The sequence below is a fragment of the Mustela putorius genome, unplaced genomic scaffold (assembly GCF_011764305.1).
Source record: "Mustela putorius furo isolate JIRA1106 unplaced genomic scaffold, ASM1176430v1.1 tig00003858_pilon_pilon_pilon, whole genome shotgun sequence".
NCBI lineage: Eukaryota > Metazoa > Chordata > Mammalia > Carnivora > Mustelidae > Mustela > Mustela putorius.
In genome coordinates, this window is record NW_025422010.1 from 42,210,235 (window position 1) to 42,233,690 (window position 23,456).

Here is a 23,456-nt window from a genome sequence, read left to right on the forward strand (position 1 = left end):
AACAAGAGGGAGAAATGCAAAGTAGATGAAACCTTAGAGAAAAATTTGTTAAAAGAACAAATGCATGATAATCAGGAAAGTTTTATCTCTGAAATGAAAGAACTGTTCATCATTCTAGAAATATATTAATTTACAGGCACACCTCAGAGATATTGCAGGTTTTGTTCCAGACCACAGCAATAAAGCGAACAGTATTGTGATAAAGTGAATCAAATGAATTTTTTGTTTTCCCACTGCGTCTAAGAGTTATGTTTACACTATATTGTAGAAATGTCTCCAGGACAGTAGAATTTAGTCATCTCCACAGTATTTAATTATAAATTATGTGTATCAAACTTGAGTTGAGAAAGGCTTTTTCTCATACAGAAAACAAAATTCAAGAAGATAAAAAAAAATGGTAAGTTGACTACTTAAGATATAAAATACTGAGATGTGATTAAATATATCCTAAACAAATAAGAGAGAAGAAAGTATCTGCAACATACAAAACAGAAAAAGATATTTATTTTTAAAAAGAGACCTCCTGTAAATCAGTAAAGAAAGCCAACAACCCAAAATAAAAGTGGGAATTAAATATTCAAAGCAATAAAAGAGAAATTAATGTGATAATAAGGTCATCCAAGAAAACAAAAAAAAATTTGTTTTAAGATTGTAACACAGATTGGTAACAATATATAAGAAAATAACCAAAAGTGAGAAATCAAAGTGGTACCAGATTTTTGAAGGATATTTGGCAGTTCTCCTGGAAACTAAAAATGTACTCCCCTATCAACCCAGCATTTTTTTTCTTATACTAGAAACACTTGAACAGGCACACAAAGAAGCATGTATAGAATATTTAATAGGGGCGCCTGGGTGGCTCAGTGGGTTAAAGCCTCTTCTTTCGGCTCGGGTCATGAACCCAGGGTCCTGGGATTGAGTCCTGCATCGGGCTCTCTGCTCAGCAGGGAGCCTGCTTCCCCCTCCCACCGCCTCTGCCTGCCTCTCTTGTGATCTCTGTCTGTTAAATAAATAAATAAATAAAATATTTTTTTAAAAAAGAATATTTAATAATGTTTATAAATATCAGATAACAGAGATAATGTAAATGTTAACCAACAGTAAATGGTTACAATAAGCTATGGTTTATCTATACTATGGAATACAGTATGAGTTAAGATATCTACATATAAACAAGGAAAGATCTCTAAGACATACTAAGTTAAAAAAGAAAAAAAGACAAGCTGCAGGAAAACTGAGGCAATAGTTTAAAAATTACCCACCAAAACTGTGTGTGTGTAAATACTAAAGACAAAAACAAAATAAAATCTTTAAAAAAGGTGGGGAGGCGCCTGGGTGGCTCAGGGGGTTAATCCTCTGCCTTCAGCTCAGGTCATGATCTCAGGGTCCTGGGATTGAGCCCCAAGATGGGCTCTCTACTCAGCGGGGAGCCACTTCCCCCCTTTCTCTCTGCCTGCCTCTCTGCCTGCTTGTGATCTCTCTCTCTGTCAAATAAATAAATAAAATCTTAAAAAACAAACAAACAAAGAGGAAGGACTCCAAAAATCAGACTCTTAACTACTGAGAATGAACTGATGGTCACCAGAGAGGAGATTGGGGGGGGGCTGAGTGCAAGAGGTGAAGGGGATTCAGGAGTACACTTGTCACAAGCACTGAGCCAAGTACAGAACTGCGGGACACTATACCACCTAAAAGTAGCAGAACACTGTTAACCTTATGGGAATTAAAATTAAAACTTAAAAAAAAAAAAAGGAAAAAAAAGTTTTTAATTTAAAAAATAAAAAATAAATAAAAATAAATAATTTTTTTAAAAACCCAGGAAGGACAAAGTATGCACCATATTGGTAACAGAAATTACCTCTGGCATGGAATTCAAGAAAGACGTGTGCTTTATTTGTATACATTTTTTGTAAGAAGAATATAACCATTTAATTATTTAAAAATAAATGTAAAACAATAAAATTAAACATAACACCACCACAGACCCCAGGGATATATGATTATGTAGGACATGGAAAAACTTCATTAGTATCTCATTAAGTGAAAATGCAAATCACAGGACAGCTATATACGCACACAAATAATATGCCCCCTGGTTTTTAAAAAACTGTAGCTACATCCCTCTGCACGTGAAGGCCGTGACAGGTGGCTGGCAGGGTAGGCTGCTAATCGCAGTTAGCTCTGGCCACAGGCAAGGGTGAAGGGCACCTGAGGAGTCTCTTAACTTCTTTCCGTGTTTCTTCAGTGGACTGCTCTTCTACAACATGGACGGATTCAAGCACAACTCTGTTAGGAACGTGAAAGAAACAAGCGAGGGAAGAAGAGCATTCCCTGGTCACCAGCCCCAGAAAATGTGACATACTGCACACTGGGGATGGGAATGTAGTTCTGAAAAGCTGAAGAAGCACCTCTGACAATTTTGGAGGGATAAACACCAACACATGAACACTGAGCAGACCTGAGGGGGAGGCAGTGGGCGTGATATTTTAGTCTTTGTACTCGGTTAGTTTCTTCTTATTATTACTTATTATAACGAGCAGATGGCATTTATAAAGAACACCTTTGTTGGGAAATTGTTTTTGTAAAGAAATTTTAAAGTTTTTTTTTTTTTTAAAGATTTTATTTGTTTATTTGACAGACAGAGATTACAAGTAGACAGAGAGGCAGGCAGAGAGAGAGAGAGGGAAGCAGGCTCCCCGCTGAGCAGAGAGCCCGATGCGGGACTCGATCCCAGGACCCTGGGATCATGACCTGAGCCGAAGGCAGCGGCCCAACCCACTGAGCCACCCAGGCGCCCCTGTAAAGAAATTTTAAATGGATGGAAAAATAAGCAAAATTGAAAAATGTTATTTTGCTTCAACTAACATAAGCAGATACTTTTAATTTCTTCTTTATGCCGTCAGTTCAGAGTGAACATTTATTCATTCCTTTCTAATATTTTACATCTTCACTTGAACACACCGTACAAAACGACCGCACAGATACCTGACAATTTATCTTTTCTTATATGATTGTGGTCCTGCAAATCCCCAACTTTTTCTGTGAGTCAGTGGAATGCCTACTATTTACTCTGACGAGGCTGTTATTGGGGGGTGGGGGGGTAGAGAGGATGAAGAATCTTCCTGACCAAGTTTTGGAGGTCCTACAGGTATATACTGGGAAGCTCAAAGTGCGCAGCATATTCAGTATAAACCTTCAGTGTAGGCACAAGCAAACTTGAGGCCCAGCAAGAGAAGTGAGGGGAATGATTTTTTTTTAATATAGGATAGACTTTAAGATGATGGAGACAGAAGAAAAATTTCTGTTAAGCACTGTTCTCCCTGCTTTTCATTAGGAAAAGCCAGGTATTTGAATAAAAATTATCAACTGACAACTGATTATTATCCATCACAAATTTAAATTTATTCAAAACAGTCTTCGTGAGAGAGCTGAAAAACTTGAAGCATTTCATAAGAATCTCAAAATCATTTAAGAAAGTCCAACCAGCCTCCAAGTATTATTTGCTTTGGGACTGATTTGTTGTTTATTATAAAAACTTTCCAGTCCCTTCCTTCCACTCAGAGTACGCTCCATGACTGTGTACCCTTACGTCCACCACCTGTGTGTTCCAGGATCGCAAGCAAAGAAAAACACAATTAGGAAGTTCAATCTGCAAGAAAAATGATCATGAAGTGCTCTCCGAGGTAAAAGAGAAGTGGCTTTTTGCTTGTTTTGGGGATTCTCTTCAGAGCTGCACATCTTCATGACTAGGAGAAGAAATAAGAGCTGCCTGCCACTGGAAGAATTTCACAAAATTCTGAGGGCACAACTTCACTCCCCGCCCCCCCTGCTTCAGGTTTCCCCATGCTGGTGGAGAAGCCGCATATAATGTCAAATTCTTTATTTGAGAAGCTAGCACAGGCCAGCCGGCCCCCACCACACACAGCCTCCTCCCTTTCCCTGGTAAATATTACTGCGAAGCTGCCTTTCCTTATAGGGAGAAAGGGGGCAGCCTGCCATTGCCTACATTGTAGTTTAAACTGGCCCATAATGTTGGACCAGAGTTCTTCCAAAAGTTCGTTTCTTTTTGTTGATCCAAGCCTCTGATCTATGACCCAAGAATCTTAGTGGAATTGCATTTTCCTGTTGGCAAACAAAATTTCTCTCCACCAGAAAAATAAGGGAAAGTTACAGTATATTTCCTTCTGTTCTAAAAAAGCAAATTAAGGATGGTCTCCCAAGTTTTTTAATTGTATCCCTCAGGTCTTCCAAATAAACTCTTAAAATAAAATTGATCTAACTAAAACCAGAAAGTACTGAAATCAACCAAAAGAACAAATCTGGTGTTGTTGATTCAATTTTTTTAAAAAAATACTAATACAAAATTACTTATTCTTAACAATAAAAATGGGAGGAAAATACAAAGTATGACAAACAGAAACATCAATAAAATAATCAAGGAAAAAAAGGGGTAAACTCAAGCTTAAACATTATTTTATTAAGCCAATGAAATTAAGGTAAACTGCTATTTTTTTATGTTACTAAACATGCTACTTGCCAAACTAAAATTGATCTCTTACATCTAACAAATGCATAACATTAATTATTCAATTGGAACTATACAAAAAATAGTGATACTATACCATCTTTGGTTATAAAACCAATGCTAAAAGGGACATATTCATACATTTGGACCTATAATATTATAACGAACCAGGTATCAGGAAAAAATTTAGGAGAAAGTAGGTCAACTGTTAGAAATATGTATGAAAGTTCTGCTAGAGACATTTCAATCAACACAAGTAAAAGACTATAATCAATCAGTAAGTACATAGTAAGTACCTATGAGGGTGAGGCACTATGGAAGTTACCAAAAGTATAAAGAATAAAAATAAAAGTCACACTTGGCCTCTAAAGAAGTTAACAGCAAAAAGAGAGGATGAGCAAACCACCACAATCCAATTTTAATTTTTAATTTCTGTAATGGTCTAACAGGGGCACCTGGATGGCTCAGTCAATTAAGTGCCTGCCTTCAGCTCAGGTCATGGTCCTGGGATCGAGCCCCGAGTCAGGCTCCTTGCTCAGTGGGGAGTCCATGCCCCACTCTGCTTCTCCCCTGACTCGTGCTTGCTCTCTCCTCCTCTCCCTTTCAAATAAATAAAATGTTTAAAACAAAACTCATAACTCTTAAATACCTATGCATTACCTGAGCTATATGTAAAATAGTAAAACAGTAGGAAAAGACAATGCTACCCATAAAGAAATGGAACATACATTCCAGGGCAAACCCGGGGTGGGGGGGAAGCCAGCTACTTGATCCTAATACCACACTCCCCTTTTCTCCTTTTTATTAATAACACCCTGGGACTGAGCTGGGCAGGACTACATTTTCTGGTCTTTCCTGCAGCACACTACAGCCATTTGACTAAATTTCAACCAACGGGATATGACTAGGAGTAGCATATGCAGTTTTTCGGTCATATCCTCAAAAAGAAATTATTTTCTCTTCACATCCTCACTCTTCCCCTGGGATGGAACCAAGGCTTATGAGAGGCATACAGATTCAACTCTGTCCATGAGGACACCACCCAAGGGGATGGCAAAACAAGACAGAAGGAACTCTGGTCCCTGCATGACCTCAGGACGTAAACCTGCCTACACCCCTGGGCCAGCTTAGAGTTTTGTGACAGAAATGTAAACCTTCTATCTTGTTCAAGCCACTGGTATTTGGCCTCTAATGAAAAGCCAAACCAATATCCTAACATAATTATGTGTTGTAACATTCCAGAATATTATTGCTTGGTTTAGAGACACTTTTGTTTTTAACAAACAATCATAATTTAAAAAAAAAAATTCCTTGCACAAAATTTTTTAAAACTTTTACAGGTGAGTGTAGATTCATATGTTCTTATTTAAAAAAAAAAAAACAATATAAGGGCCCCTGTGTAGCCATCACCCATTGTTCTCTAATGGTAACATCTTATGAAACTATAGTACAGTATCACCACCAGGGTACGACATCAATATAGTCAAAACACAGAACAGTTCCATCACCAGTTAGGAGTATCTGCAGGGAAAAAAATACTTATCTGATGATCATTAACTTTAAAGTTGATTTATTTTGGGGCACCTGGGTGGCTCAGTGGGTTAAGTTGCTGCCTTCGGCTCAGGTCATGATCTCAGGGTCCTGGGATCGCGTCCCGCATCGGGCTCTCTGCTCAACAGGGAGCCTGCTTCCCTCTCACTCTCTCTCTGCCTGCCTCTCTGCCTACTTGTGATCTGTCTGTCAAATAAACAGATAAAATCTTAAAAAAAAAAAGTTGATTTCTTTTAAGGGTCGCATACCAATCACGCAGGAAACTCGCCATCCCCAGCTCTGTCCTGATTGCCCATGTACTTCAATGCGGTCAGTTCACTGTGTAGTAAGGGCCTGCTACAGACTGGGCAAAGTGCGAGACACTGGACTGGACCCTGATGAACCCAAGGATACTGAGGCCCTAGGCATGGAGCTCACGGTCCAAAGGAGAAATGGACACAAAACAGAGACAAGCAAATAAACTGCACTACATTTGTAGGGAACAAAAAGAATATTACCTAAATGTTCTGATGATCCTTGAAGGAAAGAAACAGTCCAGAAATCTATCAATAAATAGATTTATACACTTTTTATGAGTCTCAACCAAAGATGCTATTCACTTCCTCCCATTTTTTAATTTTCTTTCATTTCTTCTTCTACATCCTTTCTAGCTTGGAAAATCGTTTAAGGTCCACAAATAATCTGTCTGCTCTAATACATAAAGCAAAAAATAACTCTTGCCTCCTCTCTGCTCTCCCGGCACTTTGGTTATGTATTTCCCCATCACTCACTGAAGCTACGGACCTCCATTACACTCGTGCACTGTGTACATGACCGAGACCTCCTGTGCACTCCCTGATGGAAAAGAGCTACATCTTTTTCATGCTTTATATCCTTACAGGGGTCAGCCTGCCTTTGTTCCTTTACTTACCGACTTCACTTACTTGTTTTCACTTTCTTACTTTGGTTACTTACCAAAGAATATTTTAAAAGTGTATAAATAACACAGATTTTTATATTTGATACTCTTAAAAGTACATAAATACAGATTTTATATTTGCTGTTTAAAGGAAAAGCTTGCTATTTTTAAAGTTCTAAATACTGTCAAAATTGGCTTTAATCCTGTATTTTAAATTACAATGCCTCCAATGGTGATGAGGGTACTATGGCACAGGTACTTCTAGACATTAGTGGTGGGATATAAATGGGTACAATCTTTATAAAGCATATAAAGCAATGCATGGGACAAGCATCAAAACTCTACAGATCAGGGTGCCTGGGTGGTTCAGTTGGTTGAGTGTCTGACTCTTGATTTCGGCTCAGGTCATGATCTCAAAGTTGAGACTGAGCCCTGCATCAGGCTCCACGCTGGGCATGGAGCCTACTTAAGATTCTCTCTCCTCTCCCTCTGCCCCTTCCCTCTCCCTGCTTCTCTTTGTTTTTGTTTTTTTAAATACTTTATTTATTTATTTGACAGAGAGAGAGATATCACAAGTAGGTGGAGGGGCAGGCAGAGAGAGGAGGAAGCAGACTCCCCACTGTGCAGAGCCCGAGGCAGGTTTGTGGGATCTGGGCCTGAGCTGGGATCATGACCTGAGCCGAAGGCAGAGGCTTTAACCCACTAAGCCACCCAGGTACCCCTCCCTGCTTCTCTTTCAAATAAATAAATAAATAAATAAATAAATAAATAAAAGCGGGGGTGGGATAGTCCTCAAGTGACTCCTTTTTTTTTTTTTTTAAGATTTTATTTATTTATTTGACAGAGAGAGATCACAAGTAGGCAGAGAGGCAGGCAGAGAGAGAGGAGGAAGCAGACTCCCTGCTGAGCAGAGAACCCGATGCAGGACTCGATCCCAAGACCCTGAGATCATGACCTGAGCCGAAGGCAGTGGCTTAACCCACTGAGCCACCCAGGTGCCCCTCCCTTTTTCTATGTAACAAACTTGAAGCTAAGAAAATATGATCATGATGAGCACTGGATGTTATATGCGACAGATAAATTACTGAACGCTATGTCTGAAACTAATGATGTACTACATGTTGAAAAAAATAAAACTATAAGTCAATTAAAAAAAAAAGAAAACGTGATCCCTGCAACAATTTTTTTTTTCATTTTAAAATGAACATAAAACAACAATATACATAATCTTGAACTACAGCTGGTCATACTACAGTACTGGGGGAGAGAGAAAGTCGCTTTTTACATGTGTTTACATTCAAAGCCCTCTTAAAATATCTGATGACTGCTAGTTCCTAAAACAATTTTGAGCCAAATTCAATTTTCCTAATACAAAACAACATGATATTACTACCCCCCAACCTGACTCCCAAAAGGAACGCTTCAATTATTTCAAAAAAGAGAAAAAAAATAAATATACCGTAAAGGAACAGAGGAAAATATTTTTAAAACTGATAGGACAGTAAAACATTTTATCTACTTGAGTAGTCTGAAATCTTTCAAAATCTCTGATGCACAATATAAGCCATATGGAACTTTTTTTAAAAAAAGTTTTGTTCCCAGGGCTCTTGGATGACTCAGTCAGTTGAGCATCTGACTCTTGATTTCGGCTCTTGTCATGAACTTAGCATCATATCATGCCCTGCATTGGGCTCTGTGCTCAGCACAGAGTCTGCTGAGAGTCTCTCTCCCTCTGCCTGTCCCCCATCTTTCTCAAATAAATAAATAAATAAATAAAATCTCTAAAGTTTTATTCCTTCAAGGAAACAGAACAGTTAAAAAAAAACTGAAAAAAAAAATACCCACTGAAATAATTCAGTATTTACAAAGATGATAGCTGTTTTTGAAAAGGAAAAACAATGAAAGATAATTGAATTCATCTATCTCAGTGACACTCCACAATCACACATCCCTAAAATCTACATTTACAAGATCCTAAGATGCATTAGACACTATATTAAAGTGTAAAGCCGGGGCGCCTGGATGGCTCAGTGGGTTGAGCCTCTGCCTTCAGCTAGGGTCATGATCTCGGGGTCCTGGGATTGAGCCACGCTTTGGGCTCTCTACTCAGCGGGGAGCCTGCTTCCCTCTCTCTGTCTGCCTCTCTGCCTACTTGTGATCTCTCTCTCTCTCTGTCAAATAAATAAATAAAATCTTTAAAAAACAAACAAACAAACAAACAAGTAAATAAATAAATAATAAAGTGTAAAGCATTAAGAAAAACAAAATGAAATCTAGTGTCCTCAGAGATAAATCCTATCTCATGCAAAGATATCAGGTAAATTAACCATGATCCATGAAATAAGAAAGGGGTCCTGTGAGTTCGGAGGACCAAGAGCCCTTCCTTCCAGAACAGGCCCCTATCTAGTTCCCAGTAACCTCATTCAATCGGGTTCCAATGCTCGCCCCTAAAGCAGTGTTTCCCAAAACAATGCACTGATGACCAGAGGGATGGTTAAGTCTTGCATTTAAAAAGAAATCTTCAGTAGTTATGCATATTAGAAATATAAATAATTAGCACATCAATCTCAATTTTCAAGACGTTACCATTTGGTATAAGGATAAAGTTAAAATACGCTTAAGATTTTGAAAAAATGGGGCGCCTGGGTGGTTCAGTTGGCTAAGCAACTGCCTTCGGCTCAGGTCATGATCCTGGAGTCCTGGAATCGAGTCCTGCATCGGGCTCCTTGCCCAGCAGGGAGTCTGCTTCTCCCTCTGACCCTCCCCCCTTCTCATGCTCTCTCTCTCTCTCTCTCAAGTAAATGAATAAAACCTTTAAAAATAAAAATAGGGTATTTACTCACAAGACTTTTGAAAAAAGATTTCGAAAAAATGAATCATTTCAAAGTGAAATAAGTAAATGAAAATTCAAGTTGCACTCACGTAACACAAAATCATAGTGGTTGCATGGATGTGGCTGAGCTGGGGAAATGCATATCATATCGCTAAGCATTTGGCAGGTACATGTCCATAGGAGTCCCCCTCTTCACACTGAAAATGCCCTGTCCCCACAACACCTGCCCATGATGCTTCATGTGCAACTCCCTGGCACCCTGGCCACCCTTCCACATGCTGGTGATGAGGCATTTCCAACAAACGTAAAATGTAGGTGTGTGTTAATGACAGAAGAGTACAGTACCTTTCAACAAGCTTTAACCAATCATAACCATTCACTCCTTCCGCTGAGGAAATTAAACCAAGTAATAGGTCACCCCTATGAAAATCCCAGGGCCTTATGATGTCTAGAATTTTCACTGTTACTATAAACCTCTTTGGTCTCCTGCACATGGCCATATTACTGCATATTCCTGGCTTACATGACTGTTTTTGTTGCTAGACTGTGGGTTCCCTGAGATGAGTGGTTTCCATTCTTCGCTGTGGTTCAATTCCTTTGTATCCCCCAGGGCCCAGTACCATTTTTTATATTAAATAAGAAAACAATGAGTAATCTTCAATTTTTCACTTCTGCAAGAAAATTTACTTTTTATGTAAAAATAATATGAAATTCTTCATCTTCTCCAAACAAAAATCAAGATTGAAGTGTGCATGATGTATAAGATTTTGTCAGAAACTATCTAGATTAGCACTATCATTAATACTCAAAAACACAGAGAATAAATTTAAACACAATATTAATAACCAAAGAGAATCAATTTGGAATCTACAAATAAGTTTCTACCCAGTAAAATCTTAGACTGACTGCCTATCTTAGCATTCAACATCCACTGGCGAAGGCGTAAATATGAATCAAATGACTGTCCATGAACGATGCAGTACAGGTGTACCGTATACAGCACAGACTTAGTCCTAACTTCAGGAGCCGACATTTTTTTCCATGTAGGTCTCCAGGTGTTACTTTTCTGGGGATTATAAACCAAGAATCTGTAACTGCTACTTCCTGGTTGAAAAACGACATTCCAGAAAAGATGAAAAGAATTTCTTCTCAAAACTCTGATCACTTCAACTTAAAAACAATTTTTAAATGCTTTAAAGATATCTACCATTAAAGAGCAGGATGGGAACTTAGGAGACACTGGGAAACTAGAATCTTTAAAATGAGAGGACAGGGGTGCCTGGGTGGCTCAATGGGTTAGGGCCTCTGCCTTTGGGTTAGGTCATGATCCCGGAGTCCTGGGATCGGGTCCCGTGTCGGGTTCTCTGCTCGGCAGGGAGCCTGCTTCCCCCCTCTTTCTCTCTGCCTGACTCTTTGCCTACTTGTGATCTCTGTCAAATAAATAAATAAAATCTTTTAAAAATAAAATAAAATGAGAGGACATCCATCCACAACTATTTGAAAAAGAGGATTCCAAATTCATGAGTCCAGAAAGTTCCCATGATGTGTTTGGCAAAATGGGAGTTACAGGTGGTAAATCTGAGATATGCAACCTCCAGAGTGAGCACTGTAGATCAAACGGTCCGAAAGTTCTCATGAAATTGAAACAACACCCCCAAGGCATTCAATATAATTCAACATGCCATTAATACACACACTGACAGCAGTAGTCTGCAAAGTGAGTGAGGGGGGAAAAATAGTAGTACCCTGTGATTCCCCTAAGAAATATGAAGATACTAAGCTTTAGCAGCACACGTTATCCAGACTGACATCAGTACCCACAATCAACCCATCTGTCAGGAAGTCACGTGTCTAGCATGCCAGTAACCCAGGAACTGTGAACAAAAATGGGGGTCCTCCTTGCAACAGGGGTAACACAGGCAACTCACTCCTTCCTTCTCTTGCAGCATAAAGACACGTTCCGTGGGTTAGGCTTAATTAACTAGGCTTAACTAAACTGACTCTCATAAACATCTATTTTAAAAATAATGGAGTCAAACCATTTTAAACTTTCTGGCAAAGAAATCACACATAGAATATATAGCAAACATTCAAGTTGTAAGCAAACACCACCACAAAAGACAGCAGAGGTAACCTTCTGCTACCTGTGTGGGCCCTGTGAGACGCATTTTGGAAAATAAAAACAAAGACAATGCTCATCAGATCTCTGAAGAAAAATGACTCTGAAATACAGTTATAACCACCATTATTAACAGTGAACAAAGCTGTAAATATGTATGTTCTTTGAGATATTAAATGATGAAACTATGAAGCCATCGTGATTAGCAAGACTTTTAAATACTCATCCAGATAACTGTTAATAATAATAATAATATCAAAAAAGGTTTTCTATATTGCTAATCATAATTTTATATACTTAAAGTTTGTACTGAATCGTGTTTTTCAGAAAACATCAATTTTGTAGATGTCTTATACATGATACGTTAGTATAACAATTCGCTTACATCGGGGGCTGCTAGAGGAGGTTATGCGGATGGGATGATCAATAATGTGTAAAGGCCACCATGCTCCTGGGACTGCTAAGGGGAAGGGGCATGAGCGAAGAGAAGGAAACTAAGAAGGAAGAAAAAGAGCAGCTTCTGCCATTCAATGATGACCTATACTAATTATGTTAAAACCTCACCAAGCATTACCATTAATTCGCCCAATTTTACAGACGAATTAAACTCAACGCTAAGTTCTTTACTCACGTCACAGAGCTAAGCAGATCTGCACCCTGTTGCTCTGAGTCTAAGGCAGATAGTCTCACCCAGTACCCTCACTGCCTTTCTGGCTCCAAAACACTAAAGGCAGCCTCTGGCGTTAGTTGTGAATTACTAGTTGAAACCTCACCAGAGATCAGCTCTTAAGCACTTGGGATAGGACAGGCCTAAATTCAATGGATTTGCTACGAGGAGCATCATTCTATGGTGCACAAATGAGCCCGGTCCCCAATTATCTAGCCAGACTTCTCGACTTTTCAACCCCATCCACAGAACGCTGCATATTGTTGGTTTTGCATGGAACGCCTTTTTGGTTCTCCTACCTTCTGTCCATGTTGGTAATGCATCTGCATTTTTTTGACTTCCCCCTAAGGAACCATCTCTCCTGGGCACTTTGCCCCTTTCTTATGGTGAGTAAACATCTCCTAAATTATCTCTTTGACAAGCGCGCTCAGATTCTTCAATGAACACACTGTCGCAGCACTACGTTCAGGAATGCCCACCACCCGAAGACAGGAGACAGGCAGGGTGTCCTTGTAAGATGATGGACTTAGAGTGTTATGAAGTCACATGGGGAAAAAAGATCTTGCTCTCCAGGAGCATCCCCAGGAAAGCGTTCCAAAGCAGCCTGTGGGCTGCTTTCTTGCCTGTGAGCTGGTGTGCACAGGTGAGCAACAGAGCTGCAGGCGGAGGGGACAGAGGCATTTTCAGTGCATGGACGGTATCACACAAAGCTGGTCAAGCACGACCCCTCTGCGTACCCAGAGCTTTGGCTGGAGGCGTGGAGTGAGGTAAGGCTGGAAAGACGACAGGCTGCAAGGAACCCGGAGGACAGTGCTTCTCCGGGAATGCTCGCTCCGCTGCCCGACTCCGAAGGGCCCCAAGCATGCCAAGGATTCAAGTCCTTTCTGATGTTCACGCAGAAGAATGACCATTATACAAGATTCATTTTCAGGTTTACCTATGATGGAGTCTGACCTATTATTAACCACTAAATCAGTCACGGGATACTGTATTTGGTTTTCATAAACTGGAAAAAAGAATGACTAGAGCTTGAGGAAATCCTAAGTCAGCCTCCTATCACAGCCTGCCTGCTATGCAACCCGTTTGTCCGTGCTACAAAGCTCCTCACGCGCCACGCCCGCACACACCCACGTTCCTCACGCGCACGCCTGCACGCACACAGCCATGCTCCTCACACGCACACACCCACGTTCCTCACGCGCACGCCTGCACGCACACACCCATGCCCCTCAGGCGCACGCCGGCACGCACACACCCATGCCCCTCACGCCTGAACACACACACACACCCACGCACAACAGGTGTTTGGGATTCCGGCACTACCCCTTTTGTTTTGAATTGGCCACAGTCTTTTTTTTTATTTTATTTTATTTATTTATTTGAGAGAGAGCATGAGCGAGGAGAAGGTCAGAGGGAGAAGCAGACTCCCCATGGAGCTGGGAGCCTGATGTGGGATTTGATCCTGCGATTTCGGGATCATGACCTGAGCCGAAGGCAGTCGTCCAACCAACTGAGCCACCCAGGCATCCCTGAATTGGCCACAGTCTTAAATGATGCACTTCAAGCTTTTTAAATTATACATTTGTTAAATCAGCTTCAAAACGGTCAAGTAAGAGGTTGTGGATTCTCTGGTGAGCCCACAGTGATACATGACTGGCAAGACCACACTCTACCAACCAGAAACTCGTCCCCTGCTGGGATGCAACCAGGCAGCAGGCTGTGAAGGGAGGCTCACAGTGCTCGGAGTCCCTCAGATGAGACGCCTCTCTCCTGGGCCATGAGGCCAAAAGCCTCTCGAAAACAAACTGTCCAAAGCTGTATGTAGAACTGATTACTCAACTTCCTCTAAGAGAGCATCAGGACTAACCGCATTATGTCCTACCTCTTTGTTTACCTCCATCCGCAAAGAGCTCTGAAGCTGCTTCACACAGCTAGGACAGCTCTTTCTCAGAGGACGTAGCAAGTGGTGACTTGCTTTTTCTCTCTCTATAGACCACGTGCCACAGAGATGAGTCTCCCGTTACTGTTTTCAACCACCTCTCTCCAGACAGTCCAGTGACCTTCCAACACCCCATCAAGCCTTGCTACCATCATCTATAGACATCACTGCTCCTTCTGCTCATTTTCTAGTAACTTGAGCACCTGACTTCCTATCTCTCCCTCAATGCTATTCCGGTCCTCATTTTAAGTCACCCAATAATATGCCTCTTAGGCCCTGATCTGCTTATTCACTTCCTCTATGCTACCTCAACTAGCCATTCCCATGGCTGCACCCTGCCACGTGTTCTCTTTACTAATAATGGTGCCACTACTACAACTCTGAACCCATGCATTCCACTCCCTGGCCACCACCTCCCAGCTTTCCAGTCACCTCCTCTAGCACCAGACTCACACGACTTTTAACCTTATCATGTCTCTCACCACCCCCACGTCCTTGCTTCCCTCCTCACCCAGCTAAGATTCTACAGATGGCTCCAGGATCACTCCCCTGCCCCCCTGTATTCTCCTTCCCAACTCCCCCACTTCTCTCTTCCTCATCATATTCACCTAGCCAAATACCAACCTTGATGAAACCCAACTTTCCACCAACACCGTGTCCCAGAGCAGATATATGTTGCTGAAGAGCAACATACAACCGTTCCAGTGGCTCTAAGTCCATCACCACAAATTTCCAGTGAACCCTAAGCTCTGCCCACACTGCTCAGGGCAGAAAGAAAAACCCAGTGTGGGAAGAAAATGCCATGAGGCTCTAATCACATATCTGCTACTTCTCCAACTGGGCTACATGAACCCTTGGAGATGGACCACGATGTGCTAAGAATAAGTGAGGCCAGAAAACAGACATGGTATTTTCTCCTGAACTACTGACTTTACATAAAGATTTCAAGGAAGTTAATTAAGTCAATGAACTGGCATAGAATTGCATCTTCATAGAAGTGAAATAAACATGGATGTGGTCACTGAAGCATAACTTAACATGCATTCACTCATAAGATAAAATATAAAACCTGAGTGTATGCCAAGTGGCTTCTGACAAACTCCTATGTCCTTAAGGTTGCACACGCCTTTGCCTCAGCTATTACAACTAGATTAAAAAAGCACTGGTAATAGCTCTTATGGTTTTCTCAACAATGCATGAATTACTATGATTGGCAGAATTCAAATCTGTTTAACAACAAAAAACATTCTTCCTGTAACTGTTTTTGTTTCATTCTTTCTTAACTCTTTTTTTTTTTTAAAGATTTATTTATTTGATGGACAGAGATCACAATTAGGCAGAGAGGCAGGCGGGGGAGGGGGGGAGCAGGCTCCCCGCTGAGCAGAGAGCCCGACTCGGGGCTTGACCACAGGACCCTGAGACCATGACCTGAGCTGAAACCAAGAGTCAAAGGCTTAACCCACTGAGCCACCCAGGGGCCCCTGTTCTTTCTTAACTCTTAACATAAATGCTGTCATTAGTGGGGTGCTTAAGTGGCTCAGTCGGTTAAGCCTATGACTCTTGGTTTCAGCTTAGGTCATGATCTCAGGCTCCATGTCAGGCTCCATGCTGGGTATGGAGTCTGCTTAGGATTTTCTCTCTCTTTCTCTATCCATCTCTGCCCCTCCCCCACCTCAAAAAGTTTTAAAAGAAAACATTATAGTTTGTGAAGAGTATAGCAAAAATGCTGGGGGAATGGGCCCCAAAAGTGGTTTGCACAGAAGGAAAGATGCAAGGTTCTAGCTCATACCACTGTTTTCTGGTCACTATGTTCTGATGATAACGCCTACAAATAACCTATCCTAGAAAGCTAGTTTATTATGCTACTGCCTTGTTTTTATCCACTATATATTATAACCCAAGTGTAAATTAGGATAAGGCTAAGTCACAAGTAACAGACCTGTGTAACAATGACTTCAATAAAACTAATAAAAACAAAATAGATATAATAAAAATAATAAAAGTAGGTGCAGCAGAGCTTGCATTTTGCTCTATGATGGTCAAAAGCCATGATATTCTCTTGTTGTTCCACTATGTATGGCCTGCATTCCAAAGTTTACTCATGGTCCAATATGGCTAAACCAGCTCCAGCCATCACATTTTCATTCAAGTCAGCAGGACAGAGATAAGTACACACATTCTCCTTAAGAACTCTCCTTAAGAACTCTCCTCAAGTTTGCCTGTATCACCTCTGCTTATATTCCCTTAGTCACAATGCATACCATACATGGTTGCAAAAGGTTCTAAGAAATGTGATCTATTATTGGCATTCATGTAGTCAGCTAAAATGAAGGAGGTGACAGACTAGCAGTCAGTTTCAAACCATATTTGAATAAATCCTTTGCTATGTCCCCTAAACATGCCCCTTCTACTTGAGATGAGGGAACAGCTAGTTTGTCAGACATACCCTGCCTTTTTGAGCCCTTCCCATAACTTAGCTCAGGGGAAAGTGTGTCCAGATAAACCACTGGGGTTTATGAACATGAGAACTGGCAGACTTACCAAGACACCTTAAAAATTAAAAAAAAAAAAAAAAAAGATTTATTTATTTGAGAGAGCGTGCGCGCATGCATGCGGGGTGGTAATGTAGTGGGAGATTGGGAGAGAGAATCTCAAGCAGACTCCTCACTGAGCATGGAGCCAAATGAGGGGCTCGGTCCCAGGAACTTGAGATCACAACCTGAGCAGAAATCAAAAGCCGGTGCTTAAGCGACTAAACCACCCAGGAGCCCCTAGACATCCTTAAAACACAAATGACACAAGCAACAAGATGCCTCAAGGTTCGTGCTACTAATCATACAGCAGTAAGAGGAGGAGGTATAACTTTGGCTGTAATGTGACAAGAATCTGACTGCTTCCTGATTTGACCAAGCCAGGAACAAAACTAACATAAGTAACCGCTTGGATTTAAATTGTACCCTTTCCTCATTTGGAATCAAACTTCTCAAGTATATAGTAATGCTCTTTTACTTTCATAATGTACCCTAATGATGAAATAAAACTTGGTATTATTTGCACATCTTTGGTGTCTCCTACTTAACATTTATTATATACAAATATATACATATACAGTGGAATAAGGACTGAAAAAGAATGAGAAAAAAATGGAAACCGCTGATTTGTTACACAGTGATAGAATTATAGCCTAGCTCTTTTTTTTTTTTTAAAGATTTTATTTATTTATTTGACAGACAGAGATCACAAGCAGGCAGAGAGGCAGGCAGAGAGAGAGGAGGAAGCAGGCTCCCTGCTGAGCAGAGAGCCCGATGTGGGACTCGATCCCAGGACCCTGAGATCATGACCTGAGCCGAAGGCAGCGGCTTAACCCACTGAGCCACCCAGGCGCCCCTAGCCTAGCTCTTTAAAAATTCATTATTCTAATGCTCTTTGTGCAGTAATGTTTTCAAGATTTTTTATAAACACACACTCACGGTCATATATAGCTAGCTTACACACAAACAGCATACAGTATGGACAAGGATAGATGGTATCATGAAAACATCATTGGCTTTGAAGCCACACATAATTTTAAAGCCCAGTCTTACCACCTACTGGCTGTGTGACTTTGGGAGAATTAAATGATCTTTGTAAAATAAGGATCACACTCGTAGCCACTTACTGTCTATTGGCTCCCGTTTCCCCCACTGATGCATAGTGTAGGGGGCCAAAATCTGCAAGCTCCTATTTTCCCAACTCCTTTGCCTGCTGTCTTCAGATAAGAGCAGACAATGGGAGACACTGGCAGGAGACGGGAAGGGGAAAAGAATAGGGAAGCCATTTTCTTTCTGCTTCTGGTGGGATGGCTAGCAGATACAGCCATGGTTCCAATGCCTTCCCCTTGGGAAGGAAGGCTCCAGGGGTAGCGGAGCAAAGTGGGATAGTCTAGAAATTATCTTGAAAAGTAAACAATAGATAAACCCACAACTTGTTATTTACTCAAACAGCACCATTTCGTGAGCAGTACAAATATGTACATAGGCAAAATTATTTTTGCTTTTAGAAATATTCCTGGAGAGTTATGTACTTTAGAATAATTACTATTGAAAAGACTTCCTCTCTTAAAGCTGGTATCTGTCAGTCTCTCTTTACGTTCTAAGATAAACTGGGGATTAAGAATTGATTAACATTAGAAAGGCAGAGGAAGTATTATTAGAAAGAGTTCTAAAAAGACAAATTTAAAATGTTCCCACATTTACCCTCAATCCATATCATCAGGACTATGAAAGTATAATACATCAGACTATGAAAATAATGTAATTCAGCAACTTGTGAAATTGTCAACTGCAAAATTATCTCAACTTGGCTTGCTTCTGCACCAAATGGCCCCCAAAATGGTACCGAGAGCCAGCAAGGCTTCCAACTGGACAAAGTTATGGTTAAGGATATTAAAGAGGATGCCTACTAAATGTGTTCATCATCCTTTTTAATCTTCAAGGGGGGGGGGGGGAATTACCTTAATTTTTAAGCAGAAAGGCTGAGGAAACAGTACATAAGGTGTTTAGAAAACAAAAGTAAGACAAAAGTACATAAGGTGTTTAGAAAACTAGAGAAATGGACACAGGTGACAGGGGAGAAAAGATGAGGAAGATAAACAGTAATCGGTACGTTTAGCATTTAGCATGTTCTAGGCACTTACTCACTACTTGTCATATATACGTTATTTAAATGTAACAAAAGCCCATAGGGTGAAGATAGTCTAAGTTCCGTTCTGAAAACGAGGAAAAATTAGGTTTCAGTGAAGTTAAGTAACTTAATCAAAGTGACACAGCTGGTAGGAGGCAGGGTCTGGTTTCCAGCTCACATCTTCCTCTCCCCACTGCTATCTCACTGGGAAGGACAGCTAGCTGCTTCTCTCCCTCCCTTTCTTTTGCCTGGTCTCTGCCAAGTACAGGACCCCTACTGCTCACAAAAGTGAGTCTAGAGACTCCCAGGCACCACAGCGAAAGGTACCTCCCTCTCGCTCCCCATCATTCATTCAACAGGATTCAGTGAGCCTTCTAGGACCAGGATCTGGCTTACAAAGACTATAAACAAGTACAAGAGGAGAAAAATGAGGAGATGCTTACGAGAATTCTGCAAGGAATCATCATTTCATTTTTATGAATAGGGAAAGGCTTAGAGAGATACGTAACTTTTTTTTTTTAAGATTTTATTTATTTATTTGACAGAGAGAAATCACAAGTAGATGGAGAGGCAGGCAGAGAGAGAGAGAGGGAAGCAGGCTCCCTGCCGAGCAGAGAGCCCGATGCGGGACTCGATCCCAGGACCCTGAGATCATGACCTGAGCCGAAGGCAGGCGCCCCGAGAGATACATAACTTTCACGAGATTATAGAGGTAATTAGTTTACTCATAGTAAGGGTTTGAATCCAGGTCTGGTGGTCTAGTCCAGATTATTCAGAATCTTACCTAGCAATTCTGGAGGGCTCAAGAGTGAAGATAAAGCTGAAATGTACAACACTAATTCTTCCTCCTAGTGATTCTATTCTTTCCCCAACATTTTATTATGAAAACTGTTAGACATACGGAAAACTGGTAGAATTACACAGTGAATACCCAAAGACTCACCACCTAGATTTCACACGAACATTTTGTTACACTTGTAATAATATCCCTAACCACCCATGCATCCCTACATTCATCCATCAATGTAGCTTAGTTTATTAATGCATTTTTCTTTCTTTTTTTTTTTTTAAAGATTCCATTTGTTTAATTGACAGAGAGTATAAGCAGAGGGAACAACAGGCAGAGGGAGAGGGAGAAGCAGACACCCCGCTGAGCAAAAAGCTCAACACACAGCTTGATCCCGGGACCCCAGGCTTAACACCGAGTTGAAGGCAGACATCCAATAGACTGAGCCAGTCAAGTGTCTCTTATTAATGGATTTCAAAGTAAGCTGCAGAAACATTTTATTCTTTTATTTTTATTTATTTCTTAAAAGATTTTACTTATTTATTTGACAGTCAGAGATCACAAATAGGCAGAGAGGCAGGCAGAGAAAGAGGGGGAAGCAGGCTCTCTGCTGAGAAGACAGCCCAATGTGGGGTTCGATCCTAGGACCCTGAGATCATGACCTGAGCCGAAGGAAGAGGCTTAACCCACTGAGCCACCCAGGTCCCCTGCAGAAACATTTTAAAAGGGAGTCTTTGAATAACTCCTAACACTGAACTTAAAAATATTATTTGTTCATGTAAAAGGTGGTCTCAAAACTGTATCAGCTATAATTTATGAGTCTTTTACTACCATTCACAAATTCTGTCAGCATGTAATCTTAAATAGATCAGCCTTTTTTTTTTTTTTGTAAGATTTTATTTGTTTATTTGACAGAATGAAAGAACACAAGTGGGGAGCAGCAGAGGGGGAAGCAGAAGGAGAAGCAGGCTCCCTGCCAAGCAGATCCCAGGATCCTGGGATCATGACCTGAGCCAAAGGCATCTGCTTAACAACTCAGCCTTTGCATTTGCTCCAACAACCATGTTGAAATTAATACAAATTAAAGGGGCTGTTTAATAAAAGCTCACTTACTTGACTGTTGATAAAATTATGCAGTTTTAAAGCAAATCCATTTTAATTGCTTCGTTTTTCAAATAAGATTCAAATAAAAATTAGAATTCCCCAATTTTAATGTTCTTATTTTTAATTCCTTACTATTTTAAAATTCCACAATACAGTAAATTATGTCATAGAAGTCTTAAAAACAGATTAAATCAGTGCCTAATAAACAACACATCTAGCAAGCCTTAGAAATTTATTCCTAGGATTTCATCTGAAATTGACTGCTTTATTCTATAATTTTCCTGGTGAATATGAATGAATTTATTTCCCAACCATGTGTAGCATGAAAGAGGCCTCAATCTTCCCTTCCAATCTGTTGAGAAGGAAATGAGCATAGAGGGCTGGCACATTGACTTTCAAAGCCATTTCTGGAAACTGCCTGAGGAGTGGTTGTCAGCAAATTATGAGGATAAAAGAAGTCAAAACTGTTGTTTTGACACTGTATTACTTCCAATGGATATCATTTAGTAAACAGCTTTTTTAAAGTCTAAAATCTGAAATACTTTTTTCAGAGAATAATTAAAAGTGAAATAGCTTATGTTACTACTCTCCAACTAAATCCAGGCGTTCTGGGTCGCAGATACTAATCTAAATGATCCGTATATCCCTGCAAGGAATTGAATCTATCCAAGGAACCACCACAATGAAATTAACTCTATTTCATACGTCACAAAATTAGTTCAGTCCTGAAAATAAAGGAGGGAAAAGCCATTCTTTCGCTTGGTATATAAAATCTACCAAATCATTCCAAGTAAAAATGAACTGAGAATATAATTACTGTTTATAAAGCACTTTCTTCTTCTCAAAGTTCAAAGTGCTTTAATTAGAAATGTTTTCACAACTATGCCTCTTTCTGAGTGCCACATACTTTTTCTCTTACTGTAGTTTTTCTTTCTCTCAGTGAGTCAGCCTAGAAAAAGCCAAAACTGAACAGAAAAATAACCATCACATAAAATAAGTTACAACTATCACACAGCATACCTTTCGTAATGAATTCAATAACTTTCTCAATAAAAGTAACAGGGAGAGAGAGTTTCAATCTTCAAATTCTACTTTATTGATTTCTCTACTACAGCATTTGCCTAAACAAATAATCAGGACTTTGGCCTTATAATTTGGCTGGGACACCCACCACTGCAAGCAAAGGGAAAAAAAAACATTTTTGATGGCTCATGCAAATGGAAAAGCCATATATCAGAAGTTATTGTGTAAAACCTCAGTACTTGTGATGGAAAGCACAGTCTGGCAGAACACATTTAATTAGGGTTGGCTCTTTAAAACACTAAATACTCAGTTATAATCACATTACAGCTTTGTCTTAAAAAGAAAAAAACAAGAAATTTCAAGGTCAACCCTTTCTTGCTTTTACTCTTTTTTTAGGCACCAGGGGCAATTAAAAAACTTGAAAATATAAGAAAAGACAAGTTCAAAGAAGGATAGCATCAAAAGAAAAACTAAATAAATGTTACATTTTTCTAACTCACAATATTAAGTATTCAACATTATCAATAATTCTTTTAGTGACTATCTGAAGACTCTATTAAAACCCAAATAGCAGGGCGCCTGGGTGGCTCAGTGGGTTAAGCCACTGCCTTCGGCTCAGGTCATGATCTCAGGGTCCTGGGATCGAGGCCCGCATCAGGCTCTCTGCTCAGAAGGGAGCCTGCTTCCCTCTTTCTCTCTCTGCCTGCCTCTCCATCTACTTGTGATTTCTCTCTGTCAAATAAATAAATAAAATCTTTAAAAAAAAAAAAAACCAAATAGCAGATTTTCATAATTTATTTGAATTAGAAATCTGAGTAAACTTCTAAATCACTATAAAATCATAGGCTTTTCCCAAAACAATTCTTTAAACAAAAGTTATCTTTTAAGTATTACTAAGTAATATTCGTTATCTAGTAGTGACCATTTTTGTGTTCCTCCCAGGTGCCTGGCTCTTTCTACACTTGCTCATTTGATCACCTCAGTATCCTACAAAGGAAGGCATTATCCTCATTTACCATGACTAATCCGAATCACTAAGAAGTTAGTAGCCCAAAAACACCTAGCTGAAAGACTGCAGGGCTGGCATTCAGTTCTAGGTCTGCCTGATACCCATAGCCAGTCTCACACTTGCTCCTCTTCCATAATTCCAGTTACCAAAATCTAGAGCCAGTCCCTCCAAAGGTCAATGTAAATGGTAGCCTCCAAAATCAGAAAAGAAAATAATCTGTTTCTGGTTGTTGTTAGATTTTAATTTTAAGTAATCTCTACACCCAACATGGGGCTTGAATTTACAGCACCAAGATTTACAACTCCAAGATCAACCCACATGCTCTACTGAGCCAGTCAA

General features: G+C 40.2%; 1 protein-coding gene across 2 annotated transcripts in view; it reads right to left on the reverse strand.

The window, feature by feature from the left end:
- DYM (dymeclin) overlaps positions 1-23,456 on the reverse strand; it is a 334,042-nt gene that overhangs the window by 205,159 nt on the left and 105,427 nt on the right. The window lies entirely within an intron of this gene.